This window comes from Rattus norvegicus, chromosome X (genome assembly GCF_021556685.1).
Source record: "Rattus norvegicus strain SHRSP/BbbUtx chromosome X, alternate assembly SHRSP_T2T, whole genome shotgun sequence".
Lineage (NCBI taxonomy): Eukaryota > Metazoa > Chordata > Mammalia > Rodentia > Muridae > Rattus > Rattus norvegicus.
In genome coordinates this window covers 116,490,464-116,509,951 of record NC_141554.1, presented here as the reverse complement: position 1 = coordinate 116,509,951, position 19,488 = coordinate 116,490,464, and the positions used below count along the sequence as shown (strand labels likewise).

At 40.4% G+C, this 19,488-nt stretch overlaps 2 pseudogenes; both read left to right on the top strand.

Annotated features, from left to right (window-relative positions):
* Rps26l5 (ribosomal protein S26 like 5) lies at positions 8,500 to 8,840 on the top strand (annotated as a pseudogene).
* Positions 17,783 to 18,825, top strand: Rplp0-ps10 (ribosomal protein lateral stalk subunit P0, pseudogene 10; annotated as a pseudogene).
* The last annotated feature ends 663 nt before the right edge of the window (positions 18,826 to 19,488 follow it).

Sequence of the window (19,488 nt, the reverse complement as noted above, 5' to 3'; positions counted from 1 at the left end):
CCTTCTGTGAGGGTGCTCCCTTACCTATCCACCCACTCCCTCCCACCTTCCAGCCCTGACATTCTGGGGCATAGAGCCTTGACAGGACCAAGGGCCTTTCCTCCCAAGGATGCCTTACAAGGCCATCCTATGCTACATATGCAGCCAGAGCCATAGGTCCATCCCCATGAACTCTTGGGGATGGTGATTTAGTCCTCGGGAGTTCTGGAGGGTCTGGTTGGTTGATATTGTTGTCCTTCTTATGGGGTTGCAAAGCCCTTCAGCTCCTTCAGTCCTTTTTCTAACTCCTCCATTGGGGACTCCATTCTCAGTTCAATGATTGGCTGCTGGCATCTGCCTCTGTGTTTGTCAGGCTCTGGTAGAGCCTCTTAGGAGACAGCTATATCAGGCTACTGTCAGAATGCATTTCTCAGCATCGGCAATATTGTCTGGGTTTGGTGTATATGGGATGGCTCGCCAGGCGAGGCAGTCTATGGATGGCCTTTCCTTCAGTCTCTGCTTCACACTTTGTCTCCACATTTCCTCCTGTGAGTATTTTTCTTTCCCCTTCTAAGAAGGACTGAAGCATCCACACTTTGGTCTTCCTTCTTCTTGAGCTTCAAGTGGTCTGCGGATTGTATCTTGGGTATTCCGAGCTTTGGGTTAATATCCGCTTATCAGTGAGTACATAGCATGTATGTTCTTTTGTGATTGGTTGCCTCACTCAGTTATTTTCAATTTCTATTTACCTAAGAATTACATGAAGACATTGTTTTTTATAGTTGAGTACCATTGTGTAGATGTGCCACATTTTCTGTATTCATTCCTCTGTTGAAGGACGCCTGGGTTCTTTCCAGCTTCTGGCTATTATAAATAAGGCTGCTATGAACATAGTGGAGCATGTGTCTTTTTTATATGTTGAGGCATCTTTTGGGTATATGCCCAAGAGAGGTATAGCTAGATCCTCAGGCAGTTCAATGTCCAATTTTCTGAGGAACCTCCAGACTGATTTCCAGAGTGGTTGTGCCAGTCTGCAATTTCACCAACAATGGAGGAGTGTTCCTCTTTCTCCACATCCTCGCCAGCATTTGCTATCACCTAAGTGACATTATTTTAGCCATTCTGACTGGTGTGAGGTGGAATCTCAGAGTTGTTTTGATTTGCATTTCCCTGATGACTAAGGATGTTGAACATTTCTTTAGGTGCTTCAAGGCCATTTGATATTCCTCAGTTGAGAATTTTTTGTTTAGCTCTGTATCCCACTTTTTTTTTTTTGGTTCTTTTTTTTTTCGGAGCTGGGGACCGAACCCAGGGCCTTGCGCTTCCTAGGTAAGCGCTCTACCACTGAGCTAAATCCCCAGCCCCTGTATCCCACTTTTTAATAGGGTTATTTGATTCTCTGGAGTCTAACTTAAGTTCTTTGTATATATTGGATATTGGTAAACATCTTTTCCAAATCTGATGGTTGCCAATTTGTCTTACTGACAGTGTCCTTAGCCTTACAGAAGCTTTGCAATTTTATGAGGTCTCATTTGTCTATTCTTGATCTTAGAGCATTCCTGAGCATTTTCCCTGTGCCCATCCATGTATTTGAGGCTTTTGCTCACTTTCTCTGCTATTAATTTCAGTGTGTCTGGTTTTATGTGGAGGTCCTTGATCCAGATGGACTTTTTCTTTTCTTTTCTTTTCTTTTCTTTTCTTTTCTTTTTTTTCAGAGCTGGGGACCGAACCCAGGGCCTTGTGCTTGCTAGGCAAGTGTTCTACCACTGAGCTAAATCCCCAACCCCACCAGTTGGACTTGATATTTGTACAAGGGTTAGGGTTAGATTTGCATTCTTCTACATGCTAACTACCAGTTGAACCAGCACCATTGGTTGAAAATGCTGTTTTTTTCCCACAAGATGGTTTTCACTCCTTTGTCAAAGATCAAGTGACCATAGGTGTGTGCGTTCATTTCTGGGTCTTCAACTCTAGTCCATTGATCTACCTGCCTGTCTCTGTACCAATACCATGGAGTTTTTATCATGATTGCTCTGTAATACAAATTGAGGTCAGGGAGGATGATTCCCCCAGAAGTTCTTTTATTGTTGAGGATAGTTTTATCTATCCTGGGTTTTTTGTTATTTCAAATGAATTGGCAAATTTCTCTTTCTAATTCTGTGAAGACTTGACTTGGCTTTTGTTGGGGATTGCATTGAATATGTAAATTGCTATCAGCAAGATGGCCATTTTTACTATATTAATCCTGCCAATCCATGGGCATGGGAGATATTTCCATCTTCTGAGACCTTCTTCAATTTCTTTCTCAGAGACTTGCCGTTCTTGTCATACGGATCTTTGACTTGCTTGGTTAGAGTCACCCCAAGGTATATTATATTATTTGTCACTATTGTGAAGGGTGTCATTTCCCTAATTTGTTTCTCAACCTGTTTATCCTTTGAGTAGAGGAAGGCTACTGATTTGTTTGAGTTAATTTTATATCCAGTCACTTTGCTGAAGTTGTTTATCAGCTGTAGGTGTTCTCTGGTGGAATTTTTGGGGTCACTTAAGTATACTATCACATCATCTACAAATAGTGATATTTTGATTCTTCCTTTCCAATTTGAATACCTTTGACCTCCGTTTGTTGTCTGATTGCTCTGGCTAGGACTTGAGAACTATATTGAATAGGTAGGGAGAGAGTGATCAACCTTGTCTAATCCCTGATTTTTGTGGGATTGTTTCAAGTCTCTCTCCATTTAGTTTGATGTTGGCCTCTGGTTTTCTGTATATTGTTTTTACTATGTATAGGTATGGGCCTTGAATTCGTGATCTTTCCAAGACTTTTAACATGAAGGTGTGTTGAATTTTGTCAAATGCTTTCTCAGCATCTAATGAGATGATCATGTGTTGTTTTTTTCTTTGACTTTGTTTATATAATGGATTACATTGATAGATTTCCTTACAGTGAATCATTCATGGGATGAAGCCTATTTGATCATGATGGATGATCATTTTGACGTGTTCTTGGATTCAGTTTGCTAGAATTTTATTGAGTATTTTTGTTTCAATATTCATAAAGGAAATTGGTCTGAAGTTCTCTTTCTTTGTTGAGTCTATTGTGTGGTTTAGGTATAAGCATAACTGTGGCTTCATAGAAGAAAATGGGTAGTGCTCTGTCTGTTTCTATTTTGTGGAATAGTTTGGATAGTATTGGTATGAGGTCTTTTATGAAGGTCTGATAGAATTCTGCACTACACCCATCTGGTCCTGGGCTTTCTTTGGTTGGGAGACTTTTAATAACTGCTTCTATTTCTTTAGGAGTTATAGGACTGTTTAGATGGTTTATCTGATTCAGATTAATCTTTCCTACCTGGTATTTGTCTAGAAAATTGTCCATTTCATCCAGATTTTCCAGTTTTGTTGAATACATTCCCTTGTAGTAGAATCTGATGATTTTTTGAATTTCCTCAGATTCTATTGTTATGTCTCTCTTTTTATTTCTGATTTTGTTAATTTGGATAAACTCTCTGTTCTCTCTGGTTAGGGTTTGTCTATCTTGTTGATTTTCTCAAAGAACCAGCTCCTGCTTTGTTGATTCTTTGTATAGTCATTCTTGTTTCTACTTGGTTGATTTCAGCTCTGAGTTTGATTATTTCCTGCCTTCTACTCCACTTGGGTGTATTTGCTTCTTTTTGTTCTAGAGCTTTTAGGTGTGCTGTCAAGCTGCTAGTGTATGCTCTCTCCTGTTTCTTTTTCGAGGCACTTAGAGTTATGAGTTTTCCTCTTAGCACTGCTTTCATTGTATCCTATAAGTTTGGGTATGTTGTGCCTTCATTTTCTTTAAATTCTAAAAAGTCTTTAATTTCCTTCTTTATTTCTTCCTTGACCAAGTTATCATTGAGTAGAGTGTTGTTCTGCTTCCGTGTGTATGTGTGCTTTCTGTTGTTATCGAAGACCAGCCTTAGTCCGTGATGATGCGGTAGGATACATGGGATTATTTCAATCTCCTTGTATCTGTTGAGGCCTGTTTTCTGACTGATTATATGGTCAATTGTAGGGAGCCGTATTGGATTTGGGCCTGGCTGCTTTGTGACTGTATGGCCATAAAGTCTTGAGATTGTTGGACAAAAGCCTCTCCCATGTATCTATGGCACAGGAAGAAAATAATCACCGAATGCTTTCAGCCCGAACAAATACCAGTGGGTAAGGCTGCTTCTCTCTAAGATCTAAGTTCCATGCCCAGAGCCTACCTGATGGGGGGAAAGACCTAGTGTCCCACATGTCTCTGAGCTACACACACACACACACACACACACACACACACTCACACACACACACACACACACTCACACACACACGTTACATATTAGTTTAGATGACTGTATTCGGATATATGAGCTCATTCAAATCTTGCCTCTAGCCATTGGGTTGTCTCTGGTGTTTGCTTGTCTTGCTGTTTCTGGGAGTGACTTGGCCCTGCTGTACACCTCTCTGTCAGCACTCCTGTAGAACTGTTTTCCTGTTTTCTTTCAGCCTTTCCTGAGAACAGGTGCTCTGCTCTCAGCTGTGGAGGCACTCCTGGAGACTGTCTTCTAGCTCTAGGTGTGGGCAGGAATCAAAGTGTCCTGCCCCTGAGTGCTCATGTAGGTCCTTGCTCCCAGTGGACACACTTGGCACTATGCATCTCCCTCCTGGGTCTGGACTGTGGGCAGAGAGGTATTCTCCTTTGAGTTATCAGGAGTATCCACACTTCTGAGTTTCCAGTTCTCTCCCCCACGGGATTTGGCTGCAAGGAGCTCTTTGGCGGGATCAGTTCGGTCCTGGGTGCAGACCAGAACCATGGGTACCGGCAGCTGTCTGTTCCTATATCCTTCTGTCCAGAGGCACTGTGCAGTTTCCCCTTGGACCAGGGATGTGGGCCGAGGTGTGCAGAGGTGGCAGTCTATCCTGGGGCCTTGGAATGTCTGCACTCCTGTGTGGTCCGCTCTCTTCCCCACCTCCCTTTTTTATTAAAAATAGATTTCCTTATATGATATATTCTGTTTATAGTTTCTCCTTCCTCCACTCATCCCAGTTCCTTCCCACCCCACCTCCCATCCAAATCCACTCCCTTTCTTGTCTCTCATTAGAAAAGAACAGGCGTCAAACATAACCAAATAAAATATAATCAACCAGAACAACACCCACCACATTGAAGTGGACAAGGCAAATCAATAGAAGAAAGAGCCCAAGAGAAGGCACAAGACTCAGAGATCCACTTGTTTACACGCTTTGGAATTCCATAAAAATATTAAACTAAGGGCTGGAGAGGTGGCTCAGTGGTTAAGAGCACTGGCTGCTCTTTCAGAGGTTTTGAGTTTAATTCCCAGCAACCACATGGTGGCTCACAACCATCAGTAATGGGATCTGATGCTTTCTTCTAGTGTGTGTGAAGACAGCCTCAGTGTACTCATACACACAAAATAAATAAGTAGATCTTTAAAAATTGTAAACAAAAACCTAAACTAAAAGCTGCAATACATATGCAGAGGACCTGGTGCAGACCATGTTAGCCTCATGCTTGCTTCAGTCTCTTAAGTCACATGAGTGTTTCTTGGATGATTTAGAGGATCTTGTTCTTCTGTTTCCCTCTATTGGTGTTGGCCCTTTTAGTCTTCCCACCACTTCCTTTATAAGGTTCCCTGAACTCTGAGGGTTGGGATATGGGAGAGATATCCCATTTACAGCTGTGTGTTCCAAGGTCTCCCTCTCCCTTTGCGTGTCTGGCTGTGGGTCTCTATATTTGTTTCCATGTGCTGCTAGAGGCAGCTTCTCTGATGATGGCAGGCTCTCATAAGGGGTTATTTTATTGTTACTTGTTTTTAGACCAGTAGCATTTGAATTTACCCTAGATCTTTAGACTATCTAGTTTCTGGTTCTTGGTCACACTAGCAATGTCAGCCGTGAGTTACATCTTGTGGGGGTGTGCCTTAAGTCAAATCAGAAATTGGTTGGTTATTCCCACAAGCCTGGTGTCACCATTGTCCTAGCATATTTTGCAGGTAAGACGGATTGTAGATCAAAGGTTTTATGGCTGGGTTGCTGTTTAAGTTTCTTTTTGAAAGCACACAGTGCACCTTCCCATACCAAAGACATTAGAAAAAGATACCAGCTCAACATTTCCAAGTTCAGTGTGTGTGTGTGTGTGTGTGTGTGTGTGTGTGTGTGTGTGTGTGTGTGTGTGATGTTACTGTCTTAGGGTTTTATTGCTGTGAACAGAAACCATGATCAATGCAAGTTTTATAAAGGACAACATTTAATTGGGGCTGGCTTATAGGTTCAGAGGTTCAGTCCACTATCACCAAGGCAGGAACATGTCAGCATCCAGGCAGGCATAGTGCAGGAAGAGCTGAGTTCTACATCTTCACCTGAAGGAAGCCAGGAACAGACTGAGCATTCTCAGGCAGATAGGAGGAGGGTCTTCAACCCCACCCCCACAGTGACACACTTCCTCCAACAAGGCCATACCTTCTAATCATGCCACTCCCTGGGCCAAGCATATCTTCAGCAACTGAGCCTTGCTATCAGACTGAATAGAGCAACCTATTGTCTTGGTAGTAGCTTGTGTTGTTTGGAGATTTCAGTGGGAAACCTTTAGCTAACAGCTCAATTGGATGTGACCCAGAAGCATTACTAGAAACTTCAGTGGGTAACAAGAAATGGCCAGTTGGTCATCTCTGTCCTTATTTGGATACTTCATTAGGATCACCTTCATATAATTTAGAAAGTTTCCATTGCACCAAGTTTCCATACCACCCCTTGAATGTCCCTCAATTCTAGCTGTTTCTCTCGGCCTCCCTTCCATCACCCTATCTTTCTTCCCCTCCCCACCTGATCCTCCCATTCCCATTCTCCTTGCCTTCAGTACATCCATAGAACCTATTCTATTTCTATCTTCCAGGGAGATCCATGGTGGCCCCTCACCCCCCAGTCCCTTCCACTATACCTAACCTCTCTGGAACTATGGATTATAGCTTGATGTCTTAGGGTTTTATTGCTGTGAAGAGACACTATGACCACGGTAATTCTTACATAGGAGAACATTTAATTGTGGCTAGGTTACAGGTTCAGAGGTTTAGTCCATTATCATGGTGAAGCACAAGGTGGCAAGTATGCAGAGCAGACCTGGTGCTGGAGAAGGAGCTGACAGTTCTACATCCGAAGAACCCTGAGTTGGCTTTCCCCCACCGTAACTAACATGGTACTGGTCCCAGAGATTAGTAATATCATGGATTCATCTTATTTTCTTAATTTAATTAACTGATTTAGTTTATATGTTCTTGAGTGATTGTGGATGCCCACACACCATGGAATACACATGGGGGGCAGAGGACAACTTTTGGGAGTCATTTATTTCCTTCTACTTTTTTGAGACAGAGTCTCTTGTTTCTGTCACTCTGATGCAGAAACACCACACCAGCTTAGCTGGCCTAGAGTTTATGTGGATTTTCCCTTCTCTCCATCCCTTCATGCTATAGTACTGCTGGGATTACAGGTGCAAACTTCCTGTGTGAATTATGGGGACTGAACTCAAGTCATCAGTCATTGGTTTATCTACCTACTAAGCCATCTTCCAGGTTCAAATTTTTTCTTTTGTAGTTTTTGAATTTTTATTTTATTTTTTGAGATCATAGTGTAATTACATAATTTCCCCCTTTCCTTTCCTTCTTTCAAACCCTCCCATATGCCTCTCCTTGCTCTCTTAAATTCATGGCCTCTTTTTTTTCATTAATCATTGTTACTTTTGTCTATGTTATTTACCTAAATACATCAACACAACCTCAGTTGTAAAAACTACTCAGTCTGTATGATGTCACTTCTATGTATGTTTTCAGGGTTGACTATTCACTGATATATTTTTCATATGTATATGTCATATAATAACAATTAAGGTTATAGTTTAATGGCTTTCAATATATCCACAGTTATATGAATCATCACAATCTATATTGTACTTTTAAGTTTAAAAGAATGTTTAGCTTTTTGTAGCATAAGCATATTAAAAGTAGCAAGGATTTACATAGAATGCTGACCATCAGTACAATGGAATACTGTTTAGTATGAAAAGGTAACAAATTACTTATACATGCTATAACAACAGAGATTAACCATGAAAATATTGTGCAAAGTAAAAGAAGTGTGCTATAAGAGATAGGTATAGGCTGGAGAGATGGCTCAGTCGTTAAGAACACTGATTGCTCTTCCAGAGGTCCTGAGTTCAATTCCCAGTAACCACATGGTGGCTCATCATCTGTGATGGGATCCAGTGCCCTCTTCTGGTGTGTCTAAATGCAGGGAAAGTGTACTCATATAAATAAAATCAAATACATCATTAAAAAAATAGGTATATTTGGTGGTTTGAATATGCTTGGCCTAGGGAGTTGCACTATTTGGGGATGTGGCCTTGTTGGAGTAGGTGTGGCCTTGTTGTAGAAAGTGTGTCATTGTGTGCGTAGGCTTTAAGACCCTTGTCCTACTCTTTCGAGTCTTGGCTCCAATATGACCAAAAAAAGGAGAAACAACGGTCGTGCCAAAAAGGGCCGCGGCCAGGTGCAACCAATTCGCTGCACGAACTGCGCCCGGTGCGTGCCCAAGGATAAGGCCATTAAGAAGTTTGTCATTCGGAACATTGTAGAAGCCGCTGCAGTCAGGGACATATCTGAAGCAAGCGTCTTCGACGCTTACGTGCTTCCCACGCTCTATGTCAAGCTGCACTACTGTGTGAGCTGTGCCATTCATAGCAAGGTTGTCAGGAATCGATCTCGTGAGGCCCGGAAGGACCGAACACCCCCACCACGATTCAGACCTGCTGGCGCTGCACCACGACCTCCACCAAAGCCCATGTAAAGAGGTGATTTCATGAAGGCAGAAAGAAAAATACCATGGAAAAAGAAAACTGAAGTTATACTTTAAAAAAAAAAAAAGACCCTTGTCCTAGCTGTCTGGAAGTCAGTCTTCTCCTAGCAGCCTTTAGACAAAGAGGTAGAATTCTCAGGTCCTGCAGCATGCCTGCCTGGATGCTACAATGCTCCACCTTAATGATGATGGACTGAAACTTCCAACATGTAAGCCAGCCCCAATTCAATGTTGTTGTCCTTATAAGGCTTGCCTTGGTCATGGTGTCTGTTCATATGTTTCATTTTGTCCATGTAAGTCCACAAGTTGAGAAAACATATTAGCATTTGCTAGGAACAGAAAATAGCAGGGTTAATGGAAGATGATTGCTAATAGTCACAGAGGTTTCATGGGGACCGGGGAAAATGCTTCAGAAGCACTTCATGGTGATGACTACACAGCTCTGTAAATACTGAAAGCACTGTCTTATAAATTTGAAATAGATGGATTTTGTGCTATATAAAATACATCTCAATACAGCTATTGAGTATGTACATGGATGAGGAGGGATTTTATTTTGCCTAATTGATCACAATGAAAACTACTGACCCTTAAGGGAAGATATTAGAAAAGTTATACCTGCTTCTAAACATCAATTCAAATCACAGAAGTTTTAGTTCATGTGTTTTTTAAAATTATATAAAAAACACAATTGCTAGTGAATTATACCAAACATTTTGGGAAGAAGTAGTATTAGTTTTACATAAGCTCTTTGGAAAAGCATGAACAAGACCTTTTCTGAACAAATTTTATGAAGCCGACATTGCTTTTATACAAAACCAAAGATATAAATACACAACAAAGCTATGTAGTACCTTTCTTCCTTTCAGGTAGCTTTGATCCTTATAGGTTTAATTATCCATTGTCTATAAATTTGCAATGTAAATCAGTTCCTCTTTCTCTCTTTCTCATCCCACCCTTTCTGTTTTGAGACAGGGTAACCCAGACTAGTCTCAACTCAGACTCCTGAGTGTCCTACATCATAAGTGTTGGGATTAGAAGTGTGCAACAACAGAAATAAATAATTCATAATTTTAAGCTGCACAATGTTTTAAATAATGTAATGGAGCTTTTGCCTTCCTACTTTGTCTTGTCTGGGACATAAAACACCCCTTTGTCCAGCGTATCTGTATTGTATACACATCTTAGCCTTTAGTCACATACTATTCATTTTGGTTAATGGTCTATCATAGTGTTTGTGTTCAAATACCCTTTATTTTAGTTAAAATGTCCCCATAAGGGGTTGGAGAGATGGCTCAGTGGCTAAGAGCACTGACTGCTCTTCCAGAGGTCCTGAGTTCAATTCCCAGCAACCACATGGTAGCTGACAACCATCTGTAATGGGACCTGATGCCCTTTTCTGGTGTGCAAGTGTACATGCAGGCAGAACTCCATACACAATAAATAAAAAAATCTTTAAAAAAATGTCCCCATAAAAGTAATGGCACTGTTGGGTCAGGTATGCCTAAGAAAAGTCATAGTGCTTCTTGTATGTGGAATAGAGAAATTCTTGCCAAAGAAAGGACTGGGCTTGGTGATACATCCCTATAATCCTAATCCTAGTGTACTTAGGAATGCTAAGACAATTATGAGTCCAGTCTAGATTATTAAGGAAGTTCAAGGCCATTTTGAGATGGTTAGGGAGACTGTTTCTAAAACAGTTATATGCTAAGGTTGCTAAGATTAATGGCAAGGTATTGCTTGTCGCTTACTCTGCTGTATCTATGAGTGGAAGTTTACCATAGGAAACAAAAATAGCACATAAAGTGTTTCTATATGTGCTATTTTTCTATAGTATATATACCATTTCCCATATCTGGAATCTACCAGAAAGCTAGTTTGTATGAATAAAGTGGAATGGCTATACCAACCAATATTCTTTATGGAGATAGAACCTAAGGCTTCACATACCAGACAGGTGCTCTGTCCCTATACCAAGCTAACACAGGCAAGGATTTTCAGAAACTTCAGTAGATCAGATCCAACAATACATAAGAAAACCATATCACAATATAGTTGGGCTTATTCCAGAAAGTGTTGATGTACCATTAAAAATCAGCCATTATAACTCAGTCCAACATTCATTGCCTTAACTTTGTGATCTCAGTCAATGAAAATTATTTGACAAATATCTATTCGTAAAAACTATCTACAGCCTATCAGTTCATGAGACTGTGGCAGGAGAATGACACAGAGGGGTTATAAATTCAAAGTATGTTTGGTCAACTTAGCAAGACATTGTTTTAAAATCAAAATGAATAAAAAGAAAGCTGAGGCATATCTCAGTGTAAGTGCAAAGAGAAGGTATGAGAACATAGCATGTCATTGGATGTAGGAGTCTAGCATTTGGGAGACTCAAGGTTCAAACTATAGTGTCTCTAAATAATAAACAAACAAACAAATTAATAAAAAGAACCAAAGGAGACCTTTTATTTTATTTTCTTCTTCCCCTGGACCCCAGAAGGGGTTTCTCTGTGTAGTGCTGGCTCTCCTGGAACTTGCTTTGTAGTTCAGAATCAGTTCTTCCTTCCTCTGCTCCCTGAGTGTTGGGATTAAAGGTGTGCACTACCATCAACCAGCCTGAAGACTGTTTTTCAGTAGCTAAAGACTAGCTATGAACTATGGATAAATACTATCATATTTAATGGTGATTATTTCTCTTCTACTATGGTTTGAATGTGTCCTTCCAAATCATATGATGGTAAATTAATCCCAAACACAAAATTGTTGGGAGATAAGGCCTGATTTTCTAAATCATGGTGACTCCACCCTGTTGAATAGAATAATGTCAGTAAAAGCTTTGAGGTGGCAAATTCAATTTCTTATGCTCTCTAATGTCCTTTACATTTTCAATAAGGGATAATGTAGGCCCTTGTCAAATGCCAGTCCCTTGACTTTCCAATTTCCAGTCTTTAAAATCACGGGGACATACGTTTCTGTTCATTCTAAGTCATCAAGGCTGCATTTTTCTATTGCAATTGTACAAAATGGACTAAATCAGCCTCTATGATCTGGAGTAAAGGCGACGTGTCCAGACTGAAGCACTTCCTTTTAACATTATACTAAATGCTCTGGCTGGTAAAATGGAGCCAGATAAGATAATAGCCCACAATTGAAATTGGTACATGGAAAGATCGTTCAGAACAACTTGAATATCTGATCAAGTCCATTAAGAAGCTACTAGAACTAATATAGGGCTTTATTAAGTTTGTGGATTATACAATCAATGCACAAATATCAGTTATACTTTTAGATATTCGCAACAAACAGACAAGAATTTAACTCTAAGACTCAGTGTCATTTCGAATATCACTTAGGATTCAAAACCTAGGATTCAAAGGTACTTAAGGATAAATAGAGATAAAACTGACAAAACAATTGGAAGGAAGGCCTGGCGACATGGGGCTCATTCCCGGAAGCCATGTAAAGGGAGAAGAAATCCAACTCTACCAAATCATTCCTTAACCTACGTGTGCGAGCCAAGGCATGTGTGTCCTCCCTGCGTCATAAACACACACACACACACACACACACACACACACACACACACACACACAATTATGTCAATCATTTAATTAATAAAGAGGTACACCTGCATAGTAAAAAATCAGAATAAAAAATAAAAATAAACTATGAAAAAGATAAGTAAACTAATGGAGCAATGTACCTAGTTCATGTGCCAAAAGAGCGTATATTGCTAAAACATTAATTGTTCTGAAATAGGTCTGCACTTCAGTTTCAGTACACATGTCAGTCTGCTTTGGTTTTTGTAGTTTGTTTTGCTTTTGAAAAGAAGTGGACAGTCTGACTGTCATATGTGTGGGGAATTGCAAAGGAGGTATACTAGGCTTAAGAATTCTGAAAAGTACAAGTTCGGGGGATATTATTACCTGATTCTACATCTTATCCTAAAACCACAGTAATCAAGATGGCATTAGTGTCAAGATAGACACATAGATCAGTGCAATGGAGTAGAGACCAATGACAGACTTGTGCAGATGAATCACCGATTTTAAGAAATAGTTAAACACATTTTTAAATTACTGTATTTCTTCGTGTGACCCCGTGAGGTTTGTTATGAATGCTTACAAGATCACAAGTGAGAGGTTACTTAGAGGAGCACGAGCAACTTACTAGTAGCTACGTAACTGAAGAAAATGTCTTTCATCAGTAATCATTAAGTACTTTAGGTCCTTAGAGAGAAGTGGGTCAGGGTAAGACCTTATACCCTCCATTAAAGAATGTTGGCAGGGGAGGGGTCATGGTGAGAGGGGTCATGCGTGGGGTTACCGAGAAGAGAAGGGATGCTGCCATCAGGCAGCCCCCCTCCCCCCAGTTTGGTGCAGATAATCACAGTTGCTCAGAGACCATGTGTGAAATGGTCATGCTGTTCCTAGAAGACAGCTTTTCTTCACCTCCTACTCAGTTTTACAAAGGTGCGAATGCAATTCACCAGAAAAAAAATTGTCTTTTTGCCAAAGCTGCTGAAACAAGGGGCTATCCACATGCAAACAAAGCTTAAACAAAAACCCCTACCTTACATCATACTCAACACAAATGATCTCAGAAGAATCATATTTATGTGTGATTAGGTTTAAATTAAAACTGTTTCTTGCAGAAAACGTTATGGGGTAATTTAGTGATCTTTCTTTAGAGAGCATACTCTTAAAAAAAAGGTTTATTTGTGTTTTATGTGTGTTGCATTTCCGTCTGTGTGAGGGTTTTTAGGGACCATTTGAAGTTGGATTGTATTATGCACTATGGAATAAACAGAAGACATTGAACAAAATGTGGAAAGTTTTTAATTTAAGTGATATGTTTGGATATCAAGTTGACAAGGGGTGGATTTGTTAAGGTTAGTCACAGTTGTCAACTTGATAAGGATTAGACTCACCTGGGGGACAGGTCTCTGGGCAACCTGTGTGTGGTTTTCCTGGTTAAAGTTAATAGGGGTGAAATGATCCACCCATTCACTTTGTGTGGCATTGTTTCCTGGGACTTGGATCTTTGACTGTAAAAAAAGGAAAAGCTAACTTGAACATGCATGGATTCATTGTTCTTTCTGTCTCTGTCTCTGTCTGTCTCTCTCTGTCTGTCTGTCTCTCTCTCTGCTAAACTGATGTATTTAAGCAACCGTTGCTTTCCTTTATTTCTCACGGTATACTGTGCCCCTGGAATGTGATCTGGAATGATTTCTCTCCCTTTAATTGCTTCTGGGAAGGTATTTTTATCACAGTAATAAGAAAAGTCACCAAGAAAGTCAAATTTTAAAATTAGTTTAGCAATTTCTCAAAAAGTTAAATGTACTGTTAACATGTGATTAAGCCATTTCATTTCTAAGTGGTAACACAAGGTGTCTGGGAAGAATAAAGGCAAAATCCCTATGAAACTTGTTCATGAAGATAGGTGCAGTGGATTACATCTTCTGAAGACAACAGGGGCCAGCTCTCCTGTCCTACTCCAGTTATAAATCTGAAAGCCGTGGATCTCTGCACGGTAGAGCTTAAGGAATTCAACAGTGGACATTTACAATTAGGGATTATGACGTTCCCTTTTCTCTTTGGACTCATGGTAACATTAGCCATAATGCTTTCTATAGGGCTAGCCCCAATGGCTCTTCATTTAGGACTCTGACACAAAAGTTTACTAGCTGTGCTGTATATAAAAATAATAAGTTTTTTTAAAATTATCTGACTAATGAGTTATGCCTAACTGGGCATCCAAGTATCAGTTGACTCTTATAAATAAATAAAAAGGCCAACAATCTCTGTTTGCACAGCCAGTTTGATTTGAATCTGTGGCTTACTACCTTAGTCCACGACCCATGGGCTCCCTTGTTCTTCTACTCCGAAAGTGATAGGACCCTGCTTAATTAACTTATTGTTATCCAGTGTCTGCTGCCTTATAAAAATCAAGAATTTGAAAGTTATTGAAGGCTGGAGAGATGGCTCAGTGGTTAAGAACACTGACTGCTCTTCCAAAGGTCCTGAGTTCAAATCCCAGCAACCACATGGTGGCTCACAACCATCTATAATGAGATCTGGTGCCCTCTTCTGGTATGTTTGAAGACAGCTACAGTGTACTTATAAATAATAAATAAATAAATCTTTAAAAAAACAAACAAAAAAAGAGAAAGTAATTAAAAGAAATGGGAGAATGAAGTAACTAAGGTAACACCATCTTGTCCTGACTCCAGTTCATGGTTGCTTAGACACTTCTTAGCCCTCTATCCCACAACAGCCATGTTTGTTTGCCTTAGCAACATATTTGGGATTTCAATGATCCTGATGATGGTTCAAATGAATTAACCCAAATAATGAATATTTATACAAACTAAATATAAACTAAAATAACTGAAAATGGTATGAATCAAAATTGCCATGCTGTTTCTGAAATAACTACTTTGTTCTGCCTAAACACAGGTGGCAAGGTTATTCTGACTTATCTAACATTGGTGTAATTGTGGGATTTTGCTTTCTAAAAAATGCTGTATCCTTGGGCTTTGTTAACAAAAGACTCTGAGGCATTCACTTGCTCTTGGTCACCAGCCAAAATTAAAGGACTCATACTCTTTTAAAAAATTAATTTATTCTCTTATATATTATATCCCAGCCAGTTTCCCCTCATTACCACTGCCCCCTACTTCTGCCATCTCCTCCACTTCCTCCTCCTTCAGAAAAGGACGGGCCTCCCAGGGATATTAATTAAAAATGACATATCAAGGTGCAATAAGATTTGGCACCTCTCTAATATTAAGGCTGGACAAGGCAACCCAGTGAGAGGACAAGGGTCCCAAAAGCAGGCAAAATAGGACTCATCCTCTTTTTCTTAGGACTCAGACCCTTAGCTGGCTTAATTAATGTGGTGGTCTAGATCTTTCTTGAAGGGATCATTTTAGTATCATTTCATGGGCTGCCACAGAAATTAGATGAGCAGCAGAGTTTTTCCTCTGCTTTCTGACTGAAGACATACATGACCATCTGCCTTAAGCCTCATGACTAATCCACCATGATGGACCTACTCATGAGCTATGAGCCAAAAGAAAACCTTCCTTCCTAAGTTGCTTTTGTCAAGTGTTATATTACAGCAACAAGTAAAGTAACCAATTCCTCTGGAAAGTGGGTAGTAGAGATTGAGACCAGATAGAGCAAGGAAGAGCTGATGGGCGCAGCTGGGGATACAGCTCAGTTGATAGAGTGATCCTTTCTCGTTCAAGAAGCCCTGGCATGGATACCTAGTACTGCATAAGGGTTTCGTGGTGGCACATACCTGTAATCCTAGCACTTGAGAGGTGGAAAAAGGAGGATCAGAAGTTCAAGGTTGTTTTAAGGGTTACAAAGGCCAGCATGAACTATATAAGACTCTGTTTCAATAAAACAAAGCAAAAATTTAACAGTTGATGGAATCATACACTGAGAGGTTTGAGAAGACCTGATTCTAAAATTACACAATACACCGACAGATAGACAGGCAGGCAGACATATACACACACTGAAATATCACATGGTGCACTCATTAAATGTCTACAATTTATATTTTATGTATTTATTTTAAAAATTAAATTTAAGCAAATTATCCACCACAGAGTATAAAATATTCACTTTAAAAAGGGGTAGAAACACTCCTTCTTAGACAGGAAGGCAAAAAGTAGATATGACAGAACTGTAGAGTATTGTTTTTTTTTTAAAATACCCAGCCAACATAATTTCTGCTAAGTTCTTTATTTTTCTTCCTTGAACCTAAGGCTTTGCTGGTGTGTGATTTGGAAAGAGGAAGAGACTCACAAATAGACCAGCAAAGTTGTTTCCAATTATGAAGACAGCTAAATCAAAATTAGGGAAGCAGCAGCCTCATTCTGGCAGCCTGAATCAAAAGCAGTTTCTCCAACAAGCTAGAGTCGAAGGCTTAGAAGCTTGTTCCTAATAATTTAGTTTGCAGTTCCTTCCTTCGTGTCGTCCAGCGGTTTCTGAGAATTACCTCATACTCCTCATTAAACTAAGTTTGATTGCCAAGTTAGCTAGAATGGGCTGCTTAGTCTGTTTGTCTGTCTACCTGTCTGCCCCTATCTGTCTAATCTGTTTGAGAAAAGGTCTACCATCTATGATATATTTTAAAAAGCAGAAGAAGTAAAATTTCTAACATATAGGAACATGCCCATAGACCTGTATACTTACACATATGAGGGCCAAGGTCAACTTTAGCTGTCTTCTTACCCACTGCTTATTTTTTGACGCATTTTTTTCTTTTTCCTTTTTTGTTTTTCAAGAGAGGGTTTTTCTGTTTAACCCTGGGTGTTCTGGAACTCACTTTGTACACCAGTCTGGCCTCAAACTTGCAGAAAACCACCTGTCTTTACCTCCCCAACGCTGGGATTGAAGGTATGTCTCACCACTGTCTGTTAAGACAGTTTTTTCTTATTAAAAACAGAACTCACTGATTTATCTAGATAGGTTGGCCAGAAAGTCTCTGGGATTCCTTCTGTCTCCACATCCTCATGACTAGAATGGCTACCAGGTCTAGTTTTTGATATGGTTACTGGAGATCCAAACTCAGGTCCTCACACTTGTTCAGCAAGTACTTTACACACTGAGCCATCTTCCCAGAATTCTCTTTTTAAAATCTTGTGATGCTTACAGAAACAGAAAGGAAAGTCATTGAACTTGTAGTAGTTTAGCCTTTCTTTAGTCAGCTCAGAGCATTTTGCACCTGATCATGAATTATATAGAAACATAAGTGTTGGTCTACTATATCCCTAGGAGTTTCTTGAGAATACCAGACATTTCAAAAAAACTACCTCAGCAGAATGCAATTCTTCTCTTGCCAGATGTCCTCATCAGAGTGATGTCAACTTTAAACCCTGTGTGCCAATCCCTGATGCACCGCCGTGATGCCCAGGGAAGATAGGGCAAGCTGGAAGTCCAACTACTTCCTAAGATCATTCCATTTTTGGATGATGACCCAAAATGCTTCACTGTGGGAATGGACTATGTAGGCTCCAAGCAGATGCAGCAGATCTGCATGCCCCTCCGAGGGAAGGCTGTGGTGCTGATGGGCAAGAACGCCATGATGTGTAAGGCCTTCAGGGGGCACCTGGAGAAAAACCCAGTTCTGGAGGACCTGCTGCCTCACATCCTGGAGAATGTGGGCGTCGTGTTCACCAAGGAGGACCTCATGAGATTAGAGACATGCTGCTGGCCAATAAGGTGCCAGCTACTGCTCAAGCTGGTGCCCTTTGCCCCATGTGAGGTCACTGCGCCAACTCAAAACACTGTCCTGGGGCCTGAGAAGACCTCTTTCTTCTAAGCTTTAGGCATCACTACTAAAATCGCCAGAGGAACCATTGAAATTTTGAGTGATGTGCAACTGATAAAAATTGGAAACCAAGTAGGAGCCAGTGAAGCCACATTGCTGTACATGCTAAATATCAATCTCCACCTTCTCCTTTGGGCTGATCATCCAGCAGGTGTTTGACAATGGCAGCATTTATTTATTTTTTTTTTTGGTTCTTTTTTTCGGAGCTGGGGACCGAACCCAGGGCCTTGCGCTTCCTAGGCAAGCGCTCTACCACTGAGCTAAATCCCCAACCCCAATGGCAGCATTTATAACCCTGAAGTGCTGCACATCACAGAGCAGACCCCGTATTCTTGCTTCCTAGAGAGGATCCACAATGTGGCCAGTGTCTCTCTGCAGATTGGGTATCCGACTGTTGCCTCAGTGCCGCACTCCATTATCAATGGATACAAGTGGGTCCTGGCTTTGACTGTAGACACTGAGTACACATCTCCACTTGCTGAAAAGGTCAAGGCTTTCTTGGATAATCCATCTGTATCTGTGGCTGCCACCACTACTGCTGCTCCTGCTTCCTCTGCCCCAGCCAAGGCTGATGTTAAGGAAGAGTTGGATGAATCAGATGAGGGTATGTCTCTTTGACTAATCTCTCCAAAGCAACCGATTCAGCCAGCTTAATTTGAGAAAGGTGAAAATAAAGGTTAACTTCTTTTTTAAAAAAAGAATGCAATTCTTCAAAAAATATTATCTTCGCTTTACTTTAATGGCACTTTCTGGTGATATGTGATTCATTGCATTTGCTATTTGTTCAGAATTTCCAGATGAATCCTATGACTTCTGCCCTTTCCTCTTCAATGACTTCCTGCTCTCTCACGAGTCTTTTTCATTGAGTTGTCAATTCTTTCACTGCTAAATGGATGAAATGGCACCTTTATTTATATGCTATGCAAATGGAAGTGAAAAAGTTTTAAGGCCACATCCCTGAAAAGAGCATAGGGATCATTAGAGAAGCAGTTAATATGCACTTAAAGACACACATTACAGATGCTGAAACATTAGAGCAATGGTTCTCAACCTGTGGGTTGTGACCCTTTGGGGTCTAATGACCCTCTCACCCAGGGTTGCCTAAGACCATCAGAAAGCAAAGATATTTACATTATGACTCATACCTCATTTTTAAAAAGATTTATTTATTTATTATGTATAAGTACACTGTAGCTGTCTTCAGACACACCAGAAGAGGGCATCAGATCCCATTACAGATGGTTGTGAGTCACCATGTGGATGCTGGGATTTGAATTCAGG